Consider the following 26513-nt stretch of genomic DNA (forward strand, 5'->3'; position numbering starts at 1 on the left):
CTCTTCTCTTCTCTTCTCTTCTCTTCTCTTCTCTTCTCTTCTCTTCTCTTCTCTTCTCTTCTCTTCTCTTCTCTTCTCCTCTCCTCTCCCCCAAAGAAATATTTCAGGGGGCAGCTAGGTAGGACAGTAGAGAGAGTGCCAGACCTGGAGTCAGGGACCTGAGTTCAAATCCAGCCTCAGATACTTACTAACTGTATGACCCGAGGCAAGTCACTTAACCCTGTTCACCTCAATTTCCTTATCTGTAAAAAGAACTAGAGAAGAAATTGGCAAATCACTCTAGTATCCTTGCCAAGAAAACCCAAGATGGGGGTCACAAAAAGTCAGACGACTGGGGTGGCCAGGTAGCACAGTGAGTAAGAGCACCAGCCCCAGAGTCAGGATGACCTGGTGTAGCAGCAAGCACCCCAAGCGTCCTCAGGGTTTGCAGCTACCACAGGTTCTTGGATCTGCTTTGTTAAAGGAAAGCAACTCAAAATGGGTTAACAAGCTTACTTTAATCAGTCAGACATATATCGTCTACCTTGTTCAGGAGAAAAGGTCAGCACCCTGAACCTCAAAGTATACAGGCATAATTATCAAGACAGAAACATCAAGTAGACAGATTTCCAAACTGTCCAACCATTACATCCATACCCAGTCAACATCTGGGTTTCCACATTCTGGGTTTTTCAAAGCCGGGGGACTCTCAAAAACGGCTTCCCAGAATTCAGATCAAATCACAGAACACTTCTCAAAGTGAGTCCCAAAACAAAGCTACACATCAGGGCTTATATAGCCTTCTCCTGGCTCAGAGAATGTAACAACCTTATTGACCCACTGGCCAATCAAGAAGTATCTACTGAAAAACAAGCCTCCCACCCCAGGCTCCAGGTGCACATTAGCCTAGGGGCAGGGAAGATCTTTAAAATTTACATTCGCATTACACCTGGAGATCAAATCCGGGTTCAGACACTTAGCACCCACCCAGAAACACCTGGCCATGTAACCTTGAGCAAGTTACTTAACCCCAATTGCTTAGGGGTGGCCAGGTGGCGCAATGAGTAAGAGCACCGGCCCCAGAGTCAGGATGACCTGGGATCCAAATCCGGTCTCAGATACTTAGCACCACACCCAGAAATAACTGGCCATTTAACCTTGAGCAAGTTACTTAACCCCAATTGCTTAAAAAAAAAAAAGTCAGAGGACTGAAAAATGACTGAACAACAATTGGAAAAGAAATGTTCACAACAAAACACACTCATAGGTACACATTAACAAACACTTAAAACAAAAGATAATAATCCATCACCTAAGAGTGTCCCAGGACATATAAAGCAATTTTGTAGAGTTGCTCAACACATATGTATTGCACGTTCACCTCAGATCTGTGCTCTCTGAACAAGTCAAAAATCTGTATCTTCTACAAACTAGAGTATGTCTTAGCCTTGCTTAATCTCTTCAGCTATAGAATCGTCCTGGAAATGGGAATCAGGTTGTGGAAATCACCTCTTTTGGGGCAACCAGCTCCCTATCCTTTGAACTCACAAGGTTACCGTCAGGGATGGGAATACCTGTGTCTCAGTTTCACCCTTCATGACCTGGGCTTGGGAAAAGAAACAAAAAACAGAAGAGTAAGGCAGAGACCTGAGGTCCATGCTTGAGAGCTCACCTAGGTAAGCACATGTTTTATTGATATGTGTGAACAATTAACTTTGTTGCTGTGGGTGACTTTGGTTTTGTCCCTGCAAAGAATTGCCTTAAAAGAGACCATAAACCATTTCTTCTCACTCCTTGTATCCCACACTTGTTCAATTGTCAATCTTCATTGGTGGAGCACTTAGTCACAAGGACACGAGTATCATCCATGAGCTACTGGGAACACATATACATTAGCAAAGGTTCAGAGCATGAGTCCCTTCCCAGAGAGACAAAATAGGAATGCTTAGTTCCACAGGAGGTTTCTCAGTCCAGAAGACTGGGGTTGGGAGAGGACGAGGAGTTACTCGTCACTCTGTCACTCTGGTTACACATTATTCAAATCTTAATGTAGCAAAGTTGGGTAAGAAGGAAATACCCCAACTTATTAAAAATGAAATGTCCTGTAAATGACATTTAAGTTCCTTTAAAGGAGAGCAATATATGAGAAACATTATGCTATTTCTTATAATTTTTCCAATTAATTTCGCTATGCTATAGATTATCACCAGTATCTGTGATTTTTTTTTATTTTTAAATTTGAAAGCTAGTTGGTTTTAATTTGTCTGTGGTAAATTGAGGTTTCTACTAATGGTTACAGCAACTTTATAACAGTTATTTCACCAGCGCATACCAAAACGAGGAGTCTGTCCAGTGTGTTTTGCTATCGAGAACATCCTTTGTATAAAACATACCTGTCTTTGTTGCAGAAAATCTTATTGTTTCATACTTGGATTCTCTTTTTTAACAGCAAAATAGGAAAACTAATCATGTAAGCAAATGCAAGTTCAAAAGCCTAAGGTTTTATTAGGAAGCACTCTTTTGAGTTAGGAGAGCCCCTTGAGTCTGTATCTGTTTATAGTGGGAGTCAGATAAGATGTAATGGAAAGATTTACTCCTTCCAGTTTACCAGGGCCTAAATAGTAATGGAAACCCAGAGATGCTGCTTCTGACAATAGTTCATTTAATGAGCAGCTGTTAACTGAACAAATGAAATTTTTAGGACACATATGATTAGACTACACCCCAGTAAATACTGCTGCCTGAGTTACCCTGAGCTTTTTTCCCTTGCAGATATGTTGTTGACCCTAACATGAGGATTAATGAGTCTATATTTAAAGCAATATAATTAAATATTATTAAAGTCAAGGAAAAGGTGTTGTTTTATAATAAATCCATTCCATCCCATTGCATCCATGTGAGTTCATACAACCTACCTTTCCAGCACAGAGGTAAGGAGATGCTTCCTTTATTTTTTTCAAAAGTATTTTCAGATGGGCTTATGATTCATTAAAAAATGAATCACATTTCAGGCACTGCTAGCTTCTTCTTTAGCACTTTTAAAATGAATTCTTAATATTTTGTTAGTGGCCTAAGAACTTTGATATAAGGTATATGTAGACTAAGTGGCCATTAGCCCTATCCTTAACATGACTCCTCTCATACTCAGTGATTGAGCAGCATATAATCAAGACACCCCTGACTAGAACTTCTGGCTCTATCATCTTCATAGAAATCTAGCTTCCCCATTTATAAGGATTTGGGGTCACTGATTCTACCTTGTTTTTATAATTTGTCTGCCAAGAAGCATTTTTTTATTTATAGCCTGCTCTACTGTATGGCTTGTATAAAATGTGATTACAGCCTATAATCATGTTCTTAGTCATATAAAAGCATAAATTAACCTCTTCAGGTCTTCCCAGCAACGGAAGCTGTAACTATGACTTATCCAGTGACCTGTGCAGGCACAGTGGAGGAAACTGAGCCAAAGAACCCTTCTGGTAGTGTTTTAAAGAGAGACAGGTCCTTCCAACTGACCAAACTTAAAGAAATTGGGATCTCAAATTGGAAAGTTCAACTTTCCTTTCCCCACATCCTTCAGGCTTGTGAGAATCCCCAGGAATCTCCCTTTCAAAGAATTTGCACTTCATTCTGTGACTACTGTTCTGCTTCCTACTTGAAGATAGATGATCCCTTGGCTGCTCCTAGAATTGAATTCAAATCCTTCTAAAGAGCACCTATTATGAGCAAGTCATTGCTCTATTCCAGATATACAAAGACAAACTGAGAAACAATCTTTCCCCTGAAGGAATATTGCACAACAGCATTGCATAATAAATATGATTGCTTTATAATTCAGAAGAAAGAGAGAAATGCAATAAAAATAATGGTCTGCCAGTCCAATATTATTAAGCACCTACTCTGTGCCAGACATTGGGTCAAATGGTGGGAACACAAAATTTTTGAAAGTCCTTGACCTCAAGGAGTTTACAATCTAACAAGGATGACAACACACAAACAACAATATACAAGCAATATAGACATAGAAAATCTTGGAGGAGATCTCAGAGGGAAAGCATTAGCATGAAGGAGGATGGGGAATGTCACCTGCAGAAGGTGAGGTTTTAGCTGGAACTTAAAGGAAGCCAAAGAAGTCAGGAAATGGACATGAGGAGGGGAAGAATTCCAGGCATGGGGCACCGACAGTGAAAATGCTTGGAATTAGAGATAGAGTGTCTTGTGTGAGGAAGAACTACGGTCATGGTATTACAGTTTTTGGGTAAGAGGTGAGGGAGTAAGGTGGAAGAAGACTGAAAGGATCAGAAGGGAACATGTTATTGATGGGGGACGGGATCCCAATAGGTTCAGCAGGAATTATGATCTTATCTAAGACCAGAAAACCTGCAATTTCGTCTGGAAAGAATTCAAGGTCTCAGGCTTAATTGGAGTGAGAGTTGTAGAAGTTTATTGTTACACTTCCATGAGAAGCGGGCAAGAGTCCTTTAGGGGACCTGAGAGTGACAGGGGTACATGCTTTTACCTTTAAAGGGTAGGGCTGCCATTGTCAGGGCTGACCAGACAGGAGGGGCCTCAGTGCATAGACAAAGGTCAGAGCTGACCAAGAGGAGCATGTGAATAGATAGTTTAGATAAGATTTGGGCCAGAGGAGGAGACAAAAGGCAAGGACAAAGGAGGGTGTGGGCCAGGCCCAGAAGAAATGAAGAGATTAAGTAAGAACAAAGGGGTCACAGGGTGTTGCCTAAGTGGAGTGTGGGATAGCGAGAAGGGGCAGAGCTCAAGGATGGGAAAGGACAAATTGCAGTTAACAACTCAACAGACTGGTTTTACAAGTTGGTTTCACAAATTGATCTAGACCCCAGGTACTCCATCATTATGAACAGCTTTGAATGCCAGAGGATTTTCTAATTGAACCAAGAGAAGATAGGGAACCACTGGAATTTATTAAATAGGGGAATGACATGGTCAGAAAGAAATTGTCAAACAGGTTAATTAAATTAATTCATTAATTAAACTTGAGACATTTAATGACACTGAAAAGAAAATCTTCAATAAATAGAACTGAAAAAAGTGCAAAATAGAATGAAGTTAGAAGGAGGCAATACTGAAATTTATAATTACCCTTTTGTGATGGAAATAGAAATATAAACTGTTAAATAGAAAATAATTGAAAAAATAAACAATGATCAATGGTGAAACGAAGAATAAATTTTAGGACTTTTGTTTTTAAGAACAAGAGACAGAGGTATATAAAGAAACTAATATAGTTACAAGGTTTGCTTATAAATATTCATCCATCAAAAAAAAACCATTAAGTTCCTTTTATAGATCAGATACTGAGTCTAGCAATGAGAATACAAAAGCAAAAATGAAATAGTTCCTACACTCACAAAGTTCACATTCTCTCAAGAGAGAATTATAATTAACTTAAAATAAGAAGATTCAGAACTCAAAAATGCCTTGGAGACCATCAATTCCAACCCACTTATTTTACAGATAAGGAAACTGAAGCAGAAAGAGGTCAAATGATTTGTTCAGGATCACACAAATAGTAAATATCTGAGACAGGTTTTAAACTTAGGTCTTCTTGAGTCCCAGTCCATCACTCCACCAAATAAATCACTCCGGTGCCTTCAAAAGTAACATAAATGAGAGATGAAAATGAAAAATTGTAGAATCATAGATTGAGAGTTGATAGGGACTATAAAGTCCGTCAAATGTAGCTCCAGCATTTTACAGTGAGGAAAAAGCCCCAAAAGAATGACATGACTTTGTTCAAAGTCACAGAACAATGAGCTAATAATGAATATAAAAGGATAGTATAATTCCACAAATATGGCATAATATGGCTAAAACCCAAGATGAGTTAAGGCTTTTGATAAATCACAAAGATTACAACAATTGCTATCCCAAAATATTTTGGGATGGGGCAGCAGGATCATTCAATCATTCCACCAGCTTGACTCACTTCTTAAAGAGATCTGTTCACTGAATGGGTGTTACCTCTAAGTGAATATATGAAAAGGCCTTAGCCTAAAAGGGCCAGGGTCTCCCATTGTATATTGGGTCATCTCCAGTCATCCTGATGAATATCTGGTCACTGGACCCAGTTGGCTCTGGAGGTAAAAGTGAGGCTGGTGACCTTGCACAGCCCTTCCTCACTCAAATCAAAGTCAACTGCAAGTCATGTCATCATTTCCCTGATGCCATGATCCTCTTCAAATACAAAGAACAAAAACACAACAACATTATTGTTATTGAATCATGTCAGTCATATCTGACTCTTTATGACCCCGTTTAGGGTTATCCCAGCAAAATACTGGAATGGTTTGCCATTTTCTTCTCTAGCTCACTTTACAGATGAGGAAACGGAGCTGAACAGGAATAAGAGACTTGCCCAGGGTCAAACAGATAGTAAGTGTCTGAGGCCAAATTTGAAGTCAGGTCTTCCTGACTCCAAGCCTGGTGCTTGCATTCAAAGAACATCTATTCTACTGTAAAATATAATATTTATACAACTCAATCAATATATCAGTAAGCATTTATTACATATGATTTTTTTAGGTGCTACGCTAAAATCAGCGTGCATATGGTAGTTTTGAGGTATAAAAAGTTTGAGAGATATAGTTTGTAGGTAATTAATAATTGTGTTAATTATGCTATTGGATAATTAATAAAAGGGGTCAATGGCACTCTTGAACGCCAAAGACTCCTCATGGAACCCACTCAATGCATATATGCCCTTGGAAAAGTGGGTGTTCCTGAGTGTGAAAATCAATTCTGATTGGTTAACAATTAATGAGAGAATGAATATTATCATGAAAGGTAGGCTTATTTTAATGAGGAACTGAGAGACATGATTCTGATCACTCATTCTTGGGCAAAGAGATTTATCTATACCCATACCACCCCATGTAAGGTAATCTAGACAAAAGGAGGAATCCACTTCTTCCTAGACCTGTCTGACTAAAACACAATGGGCCAGAATCCAAACATTTACCCAAACTAAAATTTATTTTCCTTTTTATCAGATTTAAACTTTCCTAGATGGGTACATCTCACTCAGTATTTGATATGATCATCAGCCCTGCCCTTCAAAGTTTGGATCATCTATAGAGATTGATTTCTAAATGAGGAAAGGAAGGGAAAAAATCTTAGCCCTAATTCAATAATTGGCTACTAATATAGGAGAGAAATAATAATTTCTCTCATAATTTGAGGAAAAAGAAAGAAATAACAAGATTTTTCATAAGGGATGGCACTTGAAGAGAGTCTTGAAAGAATCTAAAAATTCTAGGAGGTGAAGGTAAGGAGGCAGTACATTTCAGGCATGCAGATAGACTTTTCAAAGGCATGGAGGGAGGAAACTGGATGCTGGATTCAGGGAACAGGATTTCAGTAAGTTTGAAAAAATAGAGTACTTGAAGTAGAAAAATAGGAATTAAGTTTGGAAGTTAGATTGTGATGGGTGAGTTATTGAGTATCTTTGAGTTGAGAAGTGTCAGGCTCAGACCTGTGCTTCAGGAAGTTTATTTGGAAGGAAATGGATTAGATAGGGAGAAACTGGAAGCAGTGAGACCAGTTAGGGGCTACTGTAGCAATTCAAATGAGAACTGATGAGAGCCTAGACCTGAATGGAGAGAAAGGGAATGATGCAAGAGAGAGTATAGAAATAGAATTGACAAGACTGAAAAACGGATTGATGTTGTCATGGGGGTGATGGAGAGTGAAGACTTGAGAAGTGCTCCTTGATAAATCCTAAGGATAGAATAAAACTGCTTGGGGTAGATGGGAAGATGATCCAGAAAAGGGAAGAGAAATGCAACTAATTACTAAATTCTTCTTTTATGTGCAGTATGACTTTCTTTCTGAGAAGAGGGTAAAAGGGGTGATCAGTGAACTGAATTTCAGGCTGAAGAGATGGTAAGAAGCACCTACCTTCCCTCAGTATTCAAGTCACCTGGTCTCAAGGCCTCCATTCCAGGGTGCTTAAACAACTTTTGCTGCTCATACCTTTGTCACTGAACTTTGAGATACAATGAAGAACCAGAGGGCTGGGGATGGGTAAACTTTGACCTGATTTTGAAAAAACGAAAAAAGTTACTTCAGAATGGTAGGATGATATTTGGCAAGGCTTTGCAAAAACCCTGGGAATATATTAAAGGAAGAGGTCATTACCAAAAAGCCTTGGGGAAAAATGGAGGAGTCAGCTTCAGGTGTTTTCAGCTGTCATGAACTTGTCCTATTATTACACTTCAAATCTATTAAAACGTGTTTGTTTAGCTATTTTCTTAATGCTGTAGTGGAAGGGGACCTGCAGTAAAATCTTTAGGGTGCCACTGTGTTTTGTGTTTGGTTGTTTGTTTTGAATACCAAAGACAAAGCTGTTATCTAAAGATGTCCATGGCCTCTCTCCACATTGTTGCTTCAGAAACAGACTGCTGATCAGATAAGCACTGCAGATTCTCTGCTTTGCTTACATGATACTCCAGGACCAGCTTTGTGATTTCTTTTTCCCCAGCTACTGGCAAAGAAACAAAGAGCCCCATAAAGATAATTAAAGCTAGCTCTTAGAGATTTGGTAGGTGGGTGGAATGTCCTTAAAAATCAGAACATCTGGCTTTTCTACTTGGTGAGCAATAAGCAATTAAGCCATCATTGACACTGATTAACAGGAATGTATTCCAAAACCCTGGCTTACATATGCAAGGATTTCTTAAACCTTAACCATAAAAGAAGTGTAGGGGACAATACAGGGTGTTCCTAAAGTCGGGACACATAGGGAATCCCATTAACTAAATTAGCATAAATTTTAGCCATGACAATTCATATGGAATAAAAGTTTTCATTAGCTATTGGGGACTATTTTCCATATTATTGAGATTAATTAAATTAAATTAATTAATGAGATTTCCTATGTGTCTTCTACATCTTTATATGAAATGTTATTTATGCTAATTAAATAAAATGTTGAAAATTTCTTTCATTTATTTCTTGAAAATATGCATAGTTAATGAGATTTCCTATGTGTACAGACTTTAAGGACACCCTGTAGAGATGCTGTAATCTAGCTACTTCCTTTTATAGCTTAGTAAACTGAGGCCTACAGAAGGAACCTAGTATTTGTGGAGCCCCTACTATGTGTCAGGCACTGTGCTAAATCCTGTACAAATTGTATGTCCTTTTATTGTCACAGCAACTCAGGAAGGTAGTTACTATTATTATTCCCATCAAACGGAAGTGACTTGTCCAGGGTCACACATCTATTAAGTAGCATAGGTCATATTTGAACACAGGCCTTCCTAAATCACAGACCATCTAGGAGGACCTAAACCTAGGACTCCAAGTCTAATGTTCTTTCAATTAAATATTAACACATACCTTACCCCTTTGTCACTCAGGTCTTTCTTATTAGTATTCTACATGCAATAGTTACATAGGTTTGTATTTAGTAAATTTAAACTTTTGTGAACACTGAATCCCCACCAAAGCATATCAGATGGCTTTTGGCCTCACAGGTTCTGAGACTTCCAAATTGGTTTCTTGTTCAGTCATTTTTTGGTTGTGTCCAACTTTTTGTGACCATATTTGGGGTTTTCTCAGCAAAGATACCGGAGTGGTTTGTCATTCCCTTTTCCAGCTCATTTTCCAGCTGAAGAAACCGGGGCAATCAGAGTTAAGTGATTTGCCCAGGATCATACAACTAAGTATCTGAGGCTGAATTTGAACTCAGGTCTTCCTGAAGCCAGGCTTGGCCTCTATCCACTGCACCCCCTAGCTGTCCCTCCAAATGAGGACACAATTTCAAAATAACTGGCATCCTTCCCACTGTATGCTGTCCTTGGTAAGATCCTATAATTTCAAAACTCGATGTACGTTTTATCTATAGAAAGCATTCCTAGTAGTGTCACACAGACCACAATAACCCTGGGTGTAGGTAGCAGAAAAATGGTTGATAGATCTATCATTGAAAGTGGTGAGACTCAGTTTCAAAGTATTTAGAATCTTCTCTAGGTTTTCATAGAACATTCAATAACTATAATTATTAGTACTGTTAATGTATATTAATTCAAACAAATAGTAGATGTGATTGCTAAGTTCCAGGAAGAATTCTCTGGAAATTCATTATGCATTCCACAGTATGTATGAAAACTGTTAGTGCTTATGTACTGGGCTCTTTGACTAAGGTTTAGAGGACCCAGTAATATAAAAACATAAAGTGAAAAGAACAGACATTCATTCCATTGTTAAGTCAAATTGACCTTCCTGCCATTAATCATCCACAATACTTCACCTTCTGTCTTGGTGTCTTTGTATTGCCTGTCCCTCATGCCTATATACATTCATTCTTATATCCACCTCTTAGAATTAGTCTTTAGTTCCATCAAAACTCTTCTACATTAGACTTAATAACACAGTAAATGAATGCTGACTTACTGAATGATTTGGACCATTTGTAGTCTCTTGTGGGGACAGATAAGAGCTTTGGTTCTTCTTGAATGCTAATTCAATGTCATTGCTGGGGAAATTGCATTTGTAATGTCCCTTGGTAGGGATCAGAGGTGAGATGAGTTCCCTGAAAAACATCAGAAAATGCTCAGAATTTATTTCAACTAAGTCATGGATCATAAGGAGAGTTAGAGGTCTGACATCATGGAAAATAACTCAGTGAAGTAGGAAAACCTTTGGCCAATCCTGGGGAGGGGGGAGATGGAGGGTTGGATATTTAAAGAAAAAAGATGGTCAGTTGTTCGGTCATTCTAAGGTAGGTAGGGTGCTTTCCCCCCTAGGACAGAGATTAGGAGTCTAAGAAAGTTTAATAAGCTGTTGAATAGGTGATAAAGGAATAGAAATGAGAAAATTTGTTCACAAACTATAGAATGAGTCTAGCTGATGTCAGAACTTTACTGTGGAGGGGATGAATTCACTGCTTGTGTCTGTGACTAAGAGGATCTTGTGACTACCCTCTATAAACAGAGGAAAGTATGAAGTTGTTCTGTTTTGGGGATATTTTCAGTTACTCAGCAGTAGTTAATTGTCCTGAAAAGTAGAACTTTTTCTCTGATCATCTTCAACTCAAATCAATATTAAAAATGAGGTCTCCTCCAGGGTGTCTCTCAGAAAACAAGGGGGGAAATCAGAACCACATTTACCTATGCCCCTGAGATATGTGTATGAATGATGTTATTGATCTGGTCAAATAGCCCTTTTGGACAGGAAGTCATTTGCTTTAGTGAAAGCATGCAAAAGCCCCAGATCCTTAATTCTGAGTTCCTGAAGGCTTTTAGTCAGAGACTAAGCTAAAATTTTTCTTTCATCAGCAAAGACTACTTTATAGAAAGCGAAGATTAATTTTGGAAACAGTGTTTAAGTTACTTCTATTTCTTTAAAAAAAAAAATAAGCCAGACTTAAATAAGTCAGAACTTCACCAGTTGAGACTGGCTTCTTCCTCTTTAATCTTCATCCAGGTGGCTTTAATCAGCCTATCTAGAATTAGAATGGAAGTTTTAGGAAGTTTCCCCTCACAGAGGGTTTGAATGACTTCCCCAAGGCATCCCTAACTATCAGAAATAGGTGAACCTACATCTGGGCTGACCCCAAACCTCACTCTGTGTCCATGATACCAGCAGGGTCAAATTCAAATAGACATGGGAGGCATCAATTTGCATATCAGGATCCCCGAGGGTGGCATATTGCTTTAGTTTTAAAAAATGACATTTTCTATATTTTATTATATTCTTTTTTCATTTAAAAATATTTCCCAACTACATTTTATTTTGTTTGGAGGCACCTTCCAGTGGCATATTTGACATCTCTGCAATGTATCATTCATGATACCCTTCTTGACTGTTAATAGTTCCATGATAGTTTTCCTTCAGGAACCTGAGTGCTTTCATTGACAATGGAATTTTGAAACTCTAAAACTCTGGTGTTGGATATTGGATGAGCACTACAATAATTATAGGCTTGCTCTGCTTGTAATTAGGTAGGAAATATTTTGTCTTTGTATCTCCAGGGCCCACCATAGTAAATGTGATTGCTTTATTGATTGAGTTCCTGTATGTAGTTCTGTTTCACTGGGTACGGTGTTGTGGTATGGACCTGTTTGTTAGATATCGTGTTCCTTAGCAAATTATGACTTAAATTAAGTAAGATATCATGACATTTCATATATTGCATCTATTTCTCGATGGACACAGACAGAAGAGACAGTGGCAAGTTTTTATATCAGACATAGTGGAATAGGCTAATTCTTCTTTTTAAAAACATTTTTAAAAAAATGAAAATCCTGAGCATGTTAAAGTTAGATTCCTTATTTCATGAAGTAAAGCATGCTTTGATTTTAAATCCTTTTTATTTTTCAGTTTGCCTACATTTTGTTGAGGAAAATGTCACAGACAAAATAAAAGTTTTTTCCTAATAATGGAATAAAATTGGGTCTATTTTTCTCCATAATATTCTAGGAGATCATGACTTCATTCCTGATTCCACTTCCTCCATTAACTTCCTGAACAGCACGCCCCTCCCGTCCCCCCTTTTAGGGAAAGAGTCATTAAGCTCAGCAGAATGGATGTTATTGTCCTGGTGCCTACTGTGTAAAGGGACAGTTTACAGTGACATCTGCAGCAAGTTCACAGCTTAGCACAGAGACTGGGCTCAAGGGAGAATGGAAAGAAATAATTGAAAAACAAAACAAATGCTTTTAGGTAGAGCAAACTGAAATGTTGTGATCCCAGCAGTAATAGTGAAGGATTTTCATCAGACTATACACATCTGAGGTGGCATTGCACATTTTAAAAGTGGCAGCTGTTAAGCCAACAGAAACATGACAAGTTATACTCTGGTTCAGCTGGAGGAACAGAGACTTACCATTACTTTTGTTCTTTAAAATTGCAAGGGTTGGAAAATTTTCATGTTTTTAAACTGAATGTTTCATCTATAAGTGGAAACAGGTGCTGCATATAGGGTGAATTGAGAGAAAATGCACTGAAGGACAAAATCTTTTTTCAATTAAAACATAAGGACTATTTATTAGGTTCTATCTCCTTAAATGCCTAATTCCAAAAACTTTACATAGATGAGAAAAAATATATAGTATTACTTTTTATATACTCCGTCCTTAAAAATACTTTTGTAATTCTGATCAATGAGGGGGAAAGATCTGTAGTGTCTTGGAACCCAGTTCTTTTTAGTGGACAGATAAGTGGCAAAAATGCCCACATTCCAGCTTAAGTTTCCTCTGCAGTGAGCCTTTGTGTGCTCGAGAAAAGATAATGGGGTCACAGGCCAACAGGAGCTGAAGGGGAGCAAAAAGGGAGAGGAAGCCTATAACAGGTTAAACAAAAAAGGTTTATAAAATTTATATGTATACATATGTGTACATACATACATGTATACACACACATTCCCCACCTTTGCCCAACCTACAATTTTATTGCTGTATGGAAATAGTGGTGGGAAAAAACCCAACAACCCTCTTTCCCAATGCAGGTGTACAGCTGCTAGGTGATTTATTGTTTTGATATTGGCTGGAGCACTGAGAGGTTGTCAATCAATCAGTTAATAAGGATCTTTATTAAGTACTTACTAAGTGCAAGGTAATGTACTAAGTCCTGGGGATATAAAGACAAAAAAATTCTCAAGTTTATATTCAAATACAAATAACTATGAACATCCATATCTAAGTAATAATAATAATGGTACACATATATGGTGCTTACACTGTGCCAGACACTCTACTAAGTGCTTTACAAATATCCTATTTGATCCTCACAACAAGCTGCAAAGTAGATCCTGTTATTATACCCATTTTACAGATGAGGAAACTGAGGGCAAACAGTGGTTAAGTGAGTTTTCTAGGGTCACAGTAAGCAGCTGAGGTCAAATTTGAATTCAAGTCTTTATAACTTCAGCCCAGCACTCTATACACCGCACCATCTAGTTCTCGTTCAGTCATTTCAGTCATGTCTGACTCTTTGTGACCACTACATGCCCCCCCAAATTTTACTCCCCAGGGGAAAGTGCACCATTCTTGTATGCACTGCAACACCCTCTTGATGCATTGGAGCGAGGGAACAAGCTAGCACTTTTATCTATATCTAATCTATATCTATATAGATAAGAATCATAGAAAATTGTTTAAATTCAATAGGGTCTCATGCAATTCATATATACATAGGGTCTCGTGATCTCAGATATAGAGATAGATTATTTGTATCAATATAGATATCTATATACTTAGTTATCTTTATCAATACAGATAGGTAGGTATCTATCATCTCTCTGTCATCATAATACAGTGAGTACCAAGTTATTCTTTATAAACAAGTAGACACATTCAAGCTGCGACTCTGACACATTCTGTGAGAAAAGTGATTATTAAATAACCAAGTATTGGGGAGATACAGGTTTTTCTTCCTCCCTGGATAGTAATTCTCTATGAGGCCAAGCCGGCATCTGAAGGACATTGCTGATGGATGAGATTGCCCAAATCCAGGGTACAAGCTTTTCGAAACTGGATGGGAGTTGATGCCCTACCCAAATAGAAAAACTTGCAAAGAATTTAATCTAAGGTGAATTCCAGCCCATTGTGTTCAACACAGGCAAGTTTGGGCACAGGAGAAAATCCTTTGTCTAGGTTGCTTGAAGCTGGGTGGGGGTGCTCTGGGAGAGTGATCAGAGTCATGTTTCCCTAGCCCCATCATTAGAATAGGTCCACCTCTCTATAATATTCATTCTTCTCATTATGCTATGCCACTGTCTCAAACACCCACTCTTCTAAGGGCATATAAACATTGACTGTGTTCCATGAAGTGTTTTTGATATTTGAGAGTATCTCTAACTTTGTTAATTGTCTGCTAGCATGATCAATAAAATGATTAATTATCCAGAAAATCTGTGTCTCAAATTTTTGGTATTATCACATCTGACTACATGACAATAGGCAAGATAGATATCCATATAGATGTATCTATGCAGGTAGGTCTATTTGTGTGCACGTGTATATATACATACACATATAAGTACACATATCTATCTGTATATAGGTATATCTATTCTATATCTATATAGATTATCTATCATCTATCAATCTATCTGAAATCTCATGAGACTGTTGAATTTAGACCAGGGGTAGAGAACCTGTGGCCTTGAGGCCACATGCGGCCCTCTAAGTCCTAAAGTATGACCCTTTGACTAAACCCAGGCCATATGTGGGCTAGAGACCACAGGTTCCCCACCCCTGATTTAGTCCATAATTTGTTAAAATGTGAGATATCTAGCAAGCAATAGATGGATAGAATGTAAATAGTAGTTTAAGTGTAGATAGAAGGTTAAGGGTCACAGTCAGAATGCATCAGAGTTGGGACTTGAATGCAGGTCTTTATAAAGAACAGGTTGCTACTCCCTTCACTATGACCTCATTTAAGTAAATAAATACTAATTCTAAATGTAACTTTCAGGAAATCGTATCAGATTCTGGTGATTGTTGTGACAAATTTATTTTTCTTTTGGATATTCTAAATTCTACCAGGTTCTTAACAAAAATATGATTTCCAGACTTGAATGAAATATAGCAGATATGGTCTGATCAGGACAAAGTGTAGAAAACTGATGCCAGTCTCATTCCAGGCAGGCTACTAACGTGGACTGAGACAACATTCCTTTTTTTGTGGCCCACCATTTTGCCCTCCTGATTCAAACTGCACTTGCAGCACCTCAAATCTCCCCAATTATTTTACAGGCACTGCTCTATCTAGTCTTGCTTTCATTTCTCTCTCCCCTTTTAGGTTACCTTCTGGCCAATCACCTTGCCACACACACCAGAAATAAGACCCTAGAGGAACTGCCAGGTAACTGGCCTGTTACCCTGATTGGTGACTGCCATTCCTATAAAACTATTTTAGAATAGACCCAGCAATGCTTTACTTCTTTCCTTTCTTCAAGCCATTTTCTTCACAAATGTCTTAGAAAACATCTTGCCTCCTTTATACACACTTAACCCTGCCTCCCCCCTCCCCCCCAATTCATGATATGGAAAAAATGAGCCATGAACACATCAATTCTGCCATTCTCTCTCTGTGTGACTACTCCCCTGGAGTCCCACTCCCTGTACCTGTAACCTTCCAGACAAAATCATTTGTACCCCATTCCCTCCTGTGTGTTGTTTCCCCCATTACAACGTGGGCTCCTTGAGAGCCCTTCGTTTGCTTTTGCATTTTTATCCCCAGTGCTCATCTTAGTGCTTAGCATTCTACTTCCTAAATTAAGTGCTTAATGAATGCCTTTTTATTTATTCATTCAAATTTCTCCCCCATCTTATACTTTCAAACTATAAAATGAGGGAGAAATTGGTAGGTGGCCATCTATCTGAAAAAAACTCTCTAATATAAACATCCATGGTTCCTTCAGCTACTCTTTAACTGTGGTCTAGCTGTGAAGACACTTTACCATCCTGTTTACCCTTCTCTGGCTACTTTTATTCTCATCAATCTCATGCCTGAAATATGACCCCCAGAAGTGAACAACATATTCCAGAGATGATCTGACCAGAGAATATATTCCAAATTTAATGCAAAGATCTTAAAATTTCCCTGAGGAGAAAAAGAATTTTCATTATTTTATTATGATTTTCATTGTAATGGTATTTTTGTTAGAGGATTTATACTCTATGTGTGAAATCCTACCCTCTTTTTAGCAACATTTCTCTGCTGTGCCAAATTTTATTTAAAGTAAATTTCACTGACTTTCCCTTTTATCTTTATATTTTGTCAGAATAGCAGCTTTCTTCCTACTCAAAAGTTCAAACACTGGCTCATTGTTTTTTTTTTTTAAGTTACTTGACACTTCAGACACAGTAAGAAGTTTCAGAGGTAGTCCCAAATACCTTATTTGGACCCATATTTCCCAAATGTGTAAGATGGGAAAACAGTTAAGATTTCCAGCAATTGAATTGACTTCATCTTAAGGTGTCATTGGAGAGCAGTGTGAAGCAATAGAAAATGTGCTGGTTTTAGAGACAGGCCTGAGTTTAATGCTCAGAGCTTTAGGGAGGCCTAGGTTTGACCTACCTCTGAGTCAAATTAGATTGTGAGCTTTGGCAAGTAACTTAACTTTTCTGAGTCTGGATGTCTTTATTTGTAAAATAGGCAATAATTACACAGGGTTTTATTGTGAAGATTCAAACATGACAAAGTATGCAAAACACTTTGTAAATCCAAATAACAATGTAAATATTTTCTATTCTTAGTAAGGAGAGATGTATTACCATTCTGTAAATGATAGTCACAGTTCATTCATGTTGCTTTATATGTAGGAGAGCTAATTAAATCTAATTAATTTAAATAACAAAATGATAAATAAATTTAATTAGTCTGAGCTTCCTAAAGTGACTGCTACATCTGTGAATCAGTACCCTGTGTTTGAATGGTATAATGATTACTCTTTGATATGTAGTAAGATGATGACTATTCCTTCCCTTCTGTTTGCAGAGCAGCCTGGTACAAGAGATAGCGATGGATGTGGAGTAGGGAAGGGGATATTGAGAAAAAGACATAGATTGAGTTCAGTGAAGAAGGAGAAAATTTTCTTGCAGTCAATTTCAGATTGTCCATAAATTCTGTGATCTCCCCAAACTTCCATACATCCCCACTCTGCTATCTATTAAAAGATAAAATACTCTGAGTTAAACATTTCATCTTCTAATAGGATTTGGTTAGTGCTAATCTCCTTTGAAAAGACTAGTTCACCAGGTTTACAATCTGTATGATGAAGCTTCAATTTAAAAATATCCAGTGGAAATTCTAAATACATCCCTAAAGGGGTAAGGCTTAATTTTGCCAGCAAGCACAGAACATGTGTATATCTCTAGTTACCTTCTGCTCATGTTGGTACACATCTGAAGCTGAGATTTATTCAACTTAATCCCATCATTGAAAAAAAAGATAAAGTGATTCATTATAGTCTTAGTTTTAAAAGTCCCTGACAAAGAAGAGACAAATAGAAGCCAAAGTTTATGGATCCACATTAACCAAATATGTCTTCCTTCTATGACTAAAGTTATAGTTTTGATTTTGGATGAGACCAAACAGAAATCTTAATAAATGCAAAAGTTTTTAAAACAATATGTAGAACAGTTCAAAAGCATTTTTCAAATATCTATTTTTCTTATTTCATTAACAGAAATTGTGTATATATGTATACTCTATATATGTATACAATATATGACATATATGTACTATATATGTTTATATAATATACTATACATGCAAACTATACATATATTATATAACATACAAGTATTTATGTTATACAATATATGACAATACATTATTTTAATAACATAATGTCTATATTATATTTTACAGTATATTCTATGTAATCAAATTATTATGCCATATGTTATTAATATATTGTTTTGTTTGTTTTATATAATATATTTATGTGATATATAATTATATATAATTTAATAATATATTTATTTTAAATATATGCATATACATACATACATGTATTTATTAAACACTTACCATGTGCTAGGTACTGTGTAATTCAATTAACAATACATGTTGAATCACAGCATTTATAGCTGTAAGGGACCTCAGGAACAATGTAGTCCACCTCTCAGAGAAATAAAATGAATTGTTTAAAGTTAGCTAAGGAGCAGGTTCCAAAGAAGAGCTTCCAGCTCAGGTCATCTACTGTAAACCCAGCATCCTTTCTACTATACTGCCTCTCTCATTCACAGGATCATTGTTTTAGAGTGTCAAGGTAACTCAGAGGTCACCTAGCACAACTCTTATTTTACATATGAGAAAACTAGGCACTGAGAGTGCAATTCATCCACTTCCTTTATTGAGCTTTTACATGCCTCCTCCTCCTCCTCCTTCTCTTCATTTAGAGAATTTAGCTATTTAGCCAATTCTGTTTTTTAAGGAGTTCTTTTCTTCAGTGAACTTTTGTTCCTCTGCTTATCTGGCTTTGGGGAAGTGCTGTCCCAACTTTCAGGTTTTTTGTGCTTCTGTTTTCAGAACCAGTCCTAGAGGTTTGCCAGTTTTCATTGCTTCCAAGGTGGTATGATTCACGCAGAGGTCTGCTCTTTGGTTTTACCACGTTATCCTGCAGCCATGAGCATTAGTGTTCATCTTTGTCTTGGAACTGAGGCCAAGAACCCTACTCACTTAAGTTATCTTATGGAACTGCTGGACAATAAAGTTGCCAATCAGTGCTAGCAGCAAAGGGTTCCCTACAATCTGTCTGTCCATCCATCCAAAGCTCTTACTCTCTCTGGCCTGGGAGCCATGAAAGCTCTGTTTTCACAATGCCTCTACTACCGTAGCTACCTCCAGTCCCACATCTGGTGCGGCTGACAGGCCATCTCCCATCTGGCTATCAAAGACTTCTGCCAACCTCCGAGATTTTCTTAGGCTGGAAAAGTGTCCCACTCAAGCCCTTGATTGGTTCTGCTGCTCCAAAATCTTATCTGAAGAGTTATTTTAAAGTTGTTTGGAGGGGAACGTTGGGGAAAGTTCAGCTAGGTGGCTATCTGCTCTCTTGGCTCTGTCTCCCCTAATTGTTTTTTTCTTAAAATAATTTGATCCCTGCATACATGAATGCTCTCATTCCCATCTCTATTGAATATGTCTAGAATGAAGCAATGCCTCAACAGTGGTGGAAGCAGTAAGACCAGGAAAATGTTTGTAAAACAGGAAAGAAAGTCAAGAGATACAATCTCCAAGTCCTGTAGGCCAGAGCTTCTTCAACTTTTTCCACTTGTGACCCCTTCAGCACTTCTTAAACTGTGGGTCATGCCCCCATTTGGGTCTATAGTATAAACCATGTTTTGAGAATTGCTTCAGCAAACCACAGGTGACATGACATTTAGTATTGGGGAATAAAAGCAGGGTTGGGGTGGGTAGTGGTAGCCTTCCTCCTCTGACCTAGTGAGACCCTCACTTCCTATATGCTGTTGCTATCTGGACTGGGTGTAAGCCTCACTATAGGGTCCAGGAAGAGAGGTAAAGGGGGAATGTCTTTTTTTTTTTTTAATATAACAGCTATTGGGGCCAATTTTACATCATGTAACTTTAATACCTATATTCTCTACTCAACCTTAGTAATAGTAAAATTGCCACTGTTGTAGTTAGAGAGTATTCTCTACAAAGTGAGTCCAGAATCTAAAACCCTCTCAGGGCTTGTAGTTTCTAACTAGGCCAAGAAATGAGGGGGTTATGTAGGTGGCAGAGCTCTTTGCCTTCAACTCTACAAAACTGGGGCTTCAGTATCTGTGAATAGCTAAATAGGACTTTCAAGGTTTATGGTTTTAGCTTTTTACTCTAAACTCTGAAGCTTTTGTGAAGACCTGATTCCATCTCAACCCACAAGCCTTGTGGGTAGAATGTGTTACATTCTGAAGGTCTTGGCTAATATTTTGCGCTTTACCATCTGTAGACCTGAAAATACAGTACTTGGGTTTTTTTCCCCGTCATTGCTGTTGAGGGAAGGAGGGTAGGAGGTGTGTGTCATAAAATGTAATCTTGGTTTCCTTCACACTATAGCATAAAGGTAAAAACATTTCAAATTTTTATTTCTAAAAAACTAAAAGGGAAAATGAGTATTTTAATGGAAATTTGCCAAACATCTCTTTTCTTTCATCCAGAATTGTAAAAAGATCTCAAAGTACTACAGGTTTGTGAATGTTTTTGTTTCTTCCAAATTTTTACCAGTACCTCTCAAATTTTCACAGCTTAAGCCTGGGGATAATCCTTTTTAGAAACTTTAACCAAAGCTACATTTTACTTCTTAAGAAGGTGAAAGACTGACTTTAATATTCTGAGTGGTAGAAAATCTCAGAACAAAAGAATTAATAGTCCAATTGCTGATGTAAATGCAAAACACCTCCAGAGAGGTTTCTTTTTGAGGGAAAATATATTTTAATCAACCTCACACTCTTCTATTAAGTAAAAGGTTGATTTATTTTTATCTATTATTACATGTAGAGCTTTTGATTGTAGGAGTAAAAGCTGGAGATAAGGAGAATGCTCTTTCATCATCCAAAGACATGTCAAGTATCGATTGTGCAATCTTCCTATTATTTCAGCACCCTGCTCATAAATCTTGTCTTAAAATCCCAGGAGAAGAGAGAATTTTTGCTTTGTAGGGACTCACCTAGGAGTTGGGAGATCTAGGTACTATTCCCAGATTTTCTATCCACTAAAATGATTTAAGTTCCTTACTTTCTCTGGTCACAATTTCCTCATCTAATGAGGATATTGAACCCTTTCTAATTAGAGATAGTATGGTTAGACCTGAAGATAAGAAAAAAATTGTTTGATATGCTACCTGAAACACTTATAAGGTGTGTGATCCTGGTCATGAAGCCTTTCTAAGAATCAGTTTCCTCATCTGTAAAAGAGGGCAGGATGGATAGAGCACCAAGCCTGGTGTCAGGAAGACTCATCATTTTGAGTTCAAATCTGGCCTCAGATACTCACTAGCTGTGTGACCCTGCGCAAGTCACTTAGCCCCATTTGTCTCAGTTTCTACACCTGTAAAATGAGCTGGAGAAGGAAATGGCAAACCACTCCAGAGTCTTTGCCAAGAAAGTCCCAAATGGAGCCATGAAGAATTGGATACAACCGGAATGACTAAACAACATTAACAGTAAAAGAGAAATAATAACACCTATCTCGTAGCATTATTGTGAAGAACAAATAAGATGTATGCAAAGGATTTTCTAAATATTAATTTATTAAAGGGAATGTAGATATTATCAAGACTGTGAAAAACTTATGAATGGTTCACAAAAACCCTCTACAAAGATCACTCTAGACTTAGAAAATAAGAAACACAGAGAATCCATTCTCCTTTCAAGAATATGCATGATCATCATCTTTCTGCCCATTTCAGACTGGGACTACAAATGCTCCATGTCAAATAATCCATACAAATAAAAGTTAGCAATGGATTCTGAGACATGACCCACCACAAACTGATTTGTTAATTTCATTGATCTTTTGTTTTTCTGTCCTTTTTTTCTGAATATATCCCTCTCCTCACTATGAACCTTCTCTCATATCAACAATTTAAAAACAAAAAACAAAGACAGTTCAGCAAAACCAACCAAGACATCAATGCTTTCTAAAATATAAGCAATATTCCACATCTTTAGTGCCTTGCCCCTCCAATGAATGGGGGAGGTGTATTTGCTCAACTCTTCTCTGGAGTGATGTTTGATTATTATAATTACAGTATTCAGTTGCTTTGTTTGATTTCTTCTGTTTAAGTTGTTGTAATTATATATATATATATATATATATATATATATATATATATATATATAGTTTTCCTGCTTTTGCTGACTCTTCTCTGTTTTTGGTTCATATATATATATATTCCCACATTTCTCTTTATTTTTCATGCTTTTTTAAATATGGCCCCAAAATATTCCATTATATTTCTATCAAAAGATTTTTACCTATTTGGTAGGCACCCATTTTCCCAATCTTTTCTTCTGCAAAGAATTCCATTGCTAATATTTTGGTATATATGGGACCTTTTAGTCTTGGGCCCCCTTTGGGTTCATGTTTAGCAATGATTTGATACAACAATTTTGTATCAAAGGGTAGAGAATTTTAGTTGCTTTTTAAAAGCATCATTCTAAAGTGTTTTCCAAAATGATTGAACTAATTTACAATTTCACCAACTGCACACTATTGTGCCTGTCTTTCATTAGTTCCTCCAACACTCTTTCAATATTTTGTCATCATTATCAGTTTTCTGGGTGTGAGGTGAAACTTCACAGTTTTTTCACTAATTGATTTTTCTCCTTAGTAATTAAGATAGTAGAAAAAGGAATGTAAAGTAGTGGTTGAGGAAGGGGAGAACACTGGCTTTGAAATCAGAACTTAGGTTTAAATCCTAAATATGCTACTTAATAAATCAGTGGCTTTCAAGAATATCAAGGGAATTAATGGGAAAAAAGCAAAGGAAAGTGGCCTAGATGTACCAGATCTAAAACTATATTATAAAGCAGCAATCATCAAAATTATTTGGTATTGGTTAAGAAATAAAGTGGTGAATCAGTGGGAAAATTTAGGTACACAAGACACAGTAATCAATGACTATAGTAATCTACTATTTGATAAACCCAAAGACTCCAGTTTCTGGGATAAGAACTCACTATTTAATAAAAACTGCTGAGAAAATGGGAAAATAGTATGGTATGAACTATGCATAGGCTCACACTTTACACCGTATACTAAGATAAGGTCAAAACGAATACATCATTTAGACATAAAGGGTGACACCACAAGCAAATTAGGAGAGCAAGGAATAGTTAACTTGTCAGATCTATGGAAAGGGGAAAAATTTAGGACCAAACAAGAGATAGAACATCATGAAATGCAAAATGTATAATTCTGATTACATTAAATTAAAAAGTTTTTTAATACAAACAAAACCAATGCAACCAAGATTAGAAGGAAAACAGAAATCTGGGAAACAATTTTCCCAGCAAGTGTTGTGATAAAGGCTTATAAATGTTAAGAGAGCTTAAAGATCTTCCCTGTCCCTTAATAGGAGCCCATGGTGGGAAGAGCTTGATGAACAGGTGGAATAGGAAAAATAGAGCAGGAAGTCAGAATGAGAGAGAGCTGGGAGAGAGAGAAAAAAAAATACCTTGTGACTTTGTACAAGTCACATCATCTCCTTAGGCCTTAATTAGGTCTGTCATCTGTGAAAGGAAAGGGTGAGATGAGATGATTTTTAAGTCCTGTTTAAAGGCCTTTGATCCCATGAAATTTTGAGGAAGGAATTTAATGATCTTCAATATTGAAATCAAATCTTTAAAATGCCATCAAAATGATTAGTTTGGAAGATTAAAATGAAATATTAGAAACAATCATGTTCAAATCATATATGCTATTTTAAAAGAATATTTGAGTTTTTGTATACAATGATTTGGAATAAAATTATCCTAAATTGGTAGTTTTAAAAGTCCTTATGTTCTCATGGTGTCAGTTCTCATCTTTATGTAGATAAGTCACAAATCTGTACCTTTAGTCCTTCACTTTTTCTTGATCTTCACACCTACATTTCTTTCTACTTTCTGGACATCTTCTTGTAGATGTTCCATTGGCTTCAAACTCAAACTTTGTATCAACATTGCTAAAACAGGACTCATTATCTTTCTTCCTGTCTTTCCTTCTTCTAAACTGCCTTTTTTCCATTAAGAACACCACCATTCTCTCATCCTCCCAGGTTTATAACTTCACTCTCATTTCTGTCCTATATTCCACTTACCAGATTTTTGTTAATCATCTACATACATACACATACACACATATATGTATATGTATACATGTATGTGTGTTTGTGTGTATATATATATATAACATATATATAAATTTACCCACTCTTCATTCTCTTCTAGGGCATCATCTTTTGCCTATGTTATTGAAATTTTTCATCTCCTTGCATCCTTACTCCCAGCACTGATCTCTCCCTTTTCCAATCTACCCTATGTAGAGCTACCAAATATTCATAAAGATGAGGTCTGACCAAGTCATTTTCTTGCCCAAGGAACTTCAACAACTCCCCATGCATTTAAAATAAAATAGAAACAACTTGGGCATTTAAAAGCCTTCTAAATCTGGCTCCAGTATCTTTTTAGACTACATAAACATTTTTCCTTTTTACACATTTTCCACTCCAGCCAAATTAGCCTACTTGCAGTTTTCCATGGGTAATATTATTATTAATATTAATAGCTAGCACTTATCTCGTGCTTTAAGGTTTGCAAATCACTTTTCTTATATTAACTCAGTAAATGAATAAATATAATAATAATAAATAAATACAATATTTTTTTAAAAGTGCCTACGTGCCAGGTACTGTGCTAACTACTGGGGATACAATTGAGCAAGTGTCATAAAGAATTTCTCTTTATTCCTTGGAGATTCTTTTTTTTTGGAGAGGAGAAGGCAGGGCAACTGGGGTTAAGTGACTTGCCCAAGGTCACACAACTAGTAAATGTCTCAAGTGTCTGAGTCTGTATTTGAACTCAGGTCCTCCTGACTCCAGGGCTGGTACTCTATTCACTGCACCACCTTGCTGCCCCTTCCTTGTAGATTCTTGACATTAAAATTGCAGTTTTTTAAAGCAATCAGGGCTAAATAACTTGCTCAAGGTTATACAGCCAGTTATTTCTGGGTGTGATGCTAAGTATCTGAGCCTGGATTCGATCCTAGGTTATCCTGATACTGGGGCTGGTGCTCTTACTTGCTGAGCCACCTGGCTGCCCCTTGAAATTTTTTTAACAAGTTAATTTTGTTCATATGAGAGTACACCATATCAGAGTTTCTAGATTACATGAAGTGAATGAATCCTTACCCAGTAAAAATAAGATATTGGTCAAGAGGGAAAATGAAAGGCTCCAAATTAATGTTCTGGATTGGGTGTTCATTTGATCTAGGGGGAAAAAAAAACTCATAGCTAAAGGTTTAAGAAAAATCCCGGATTTGGGGGGGGGGGGGCATTCTGGGAAGATGATGGAATAAGCCAGAAATTTCCAGGATCTCCAGATTTCCTCCATAGACAAAAAAATATATATCACCACAAAATGAGTATAGAGCAACAAAAATAGAAGAGTAAAGCAGTTGTACTCCTAAGACAACATGACAGTATCTCAGGAAAGACATGACCTACAGGGACTAGGTTTTGACCTGAGTGAAATGTAGACACCTCCAAGACCCCCAGGCCAACTCCACTGAGTTAACAAGCAGTAGGCCCTGAGGGCAGCTCCATTCGGAGCCAGACTAGGTCTCAAGAAATTTCACCTCATGAACTTTCACCTCACAAAGTTTCATCTTCTAAGGGACAGCAAACATCTTAGTGGGGAATGCTTGAAAGACCTTTCCAATCCCCCTTCCCCCCCAATGCTTCCTCAATCACAGGCTAGCAATCCTGATCAGAAGTGATCCCCCACTATGGCTATGAGCAGGGAGGAGTGAGTGCAGTACCTACAGGAAGTAAGAACATTTTCAGGACAGAGTGGCTAGGGGCCCTGATTGTGAGGTAGGGGAGGAGAAGAGTACTGAGGTTGATCCCCTGAACACAATTCAGAAAATAACAGTAAGGAGGACCTGAGGTCAAGGGTAACATTACTTACAACTTGGAATTTAAATTTGATTATTATAATAAGCTGTTAAAAATAAAATAAAAATAAAATGAGTAAGAAAAGAAAAAAAAAACCCTCCCCATAGATAGGTACTTTGTTGTAAAAGAAGATCTGGATTTATATTCAGAGGAACACAGTGAGTTACCCCCAAAGAGTAACATCAAATGGTCTCACACCCAAAAAGATTTCTTGGAAGAACTTAAGAAGAAATTCAAAAAATCAAATAAGAAAGACTGAGGAAAAATTAGGAAAAAATAAAAAATAAAAGCAATTCAAGAAAATTATGAAAAGAAAATTAACCAAAATGAACAAATTGGAAGAATAAATACAAAATATTAAGGAAGAAAAAACTTCCTGAAA

The 26513-nt window shown here is 37.1% G+C and overlaps 1 long non-coding RNA gene across 1 annotated transcript in view; it reads right to left on the reverse strand.

Moving 5' to 3' along the window:
* Positions 1-18793, reverse strand: part of LOC138170566 (uncharacterized) — a 172017-nt gene extending 153224 nt beyond the window's left edge. The window contains exons 1-3 of the long non-coding RNA XR_011170663.1: positions 18505-18793; positions 10414-10552; positions 7915-8052 (exon numbers count right to left, since the gene is read on the reverse strand). This is a non-coding gene — a long non-coding RNA (uncharacterized lncRNA). The remainder of the gene's footprint in view (positions 1-7914; positions 8053-10413; positions 10553-18504) is intronic.
* Between the last annotated feature and the right edge of the window lie 7720 nt (positions 18794-26513).

Source organism: Petaurus breviceps, unplaced genomic scaffold (genome assembly GCF_028583685.1).
Source record: "Petaurus breviceps papuanus isolate PSGF00001 unplaced genomic scaffold, PetGlider_PUasm1.0 38, whole genome shotgun sequence".
Classification (NCBI taxonomy): Eukaryota; Metazoa; Chordata; class Mammalia; order Diprotodontia; family Petauridae; genus Petaurus; species Petaurus breviceps.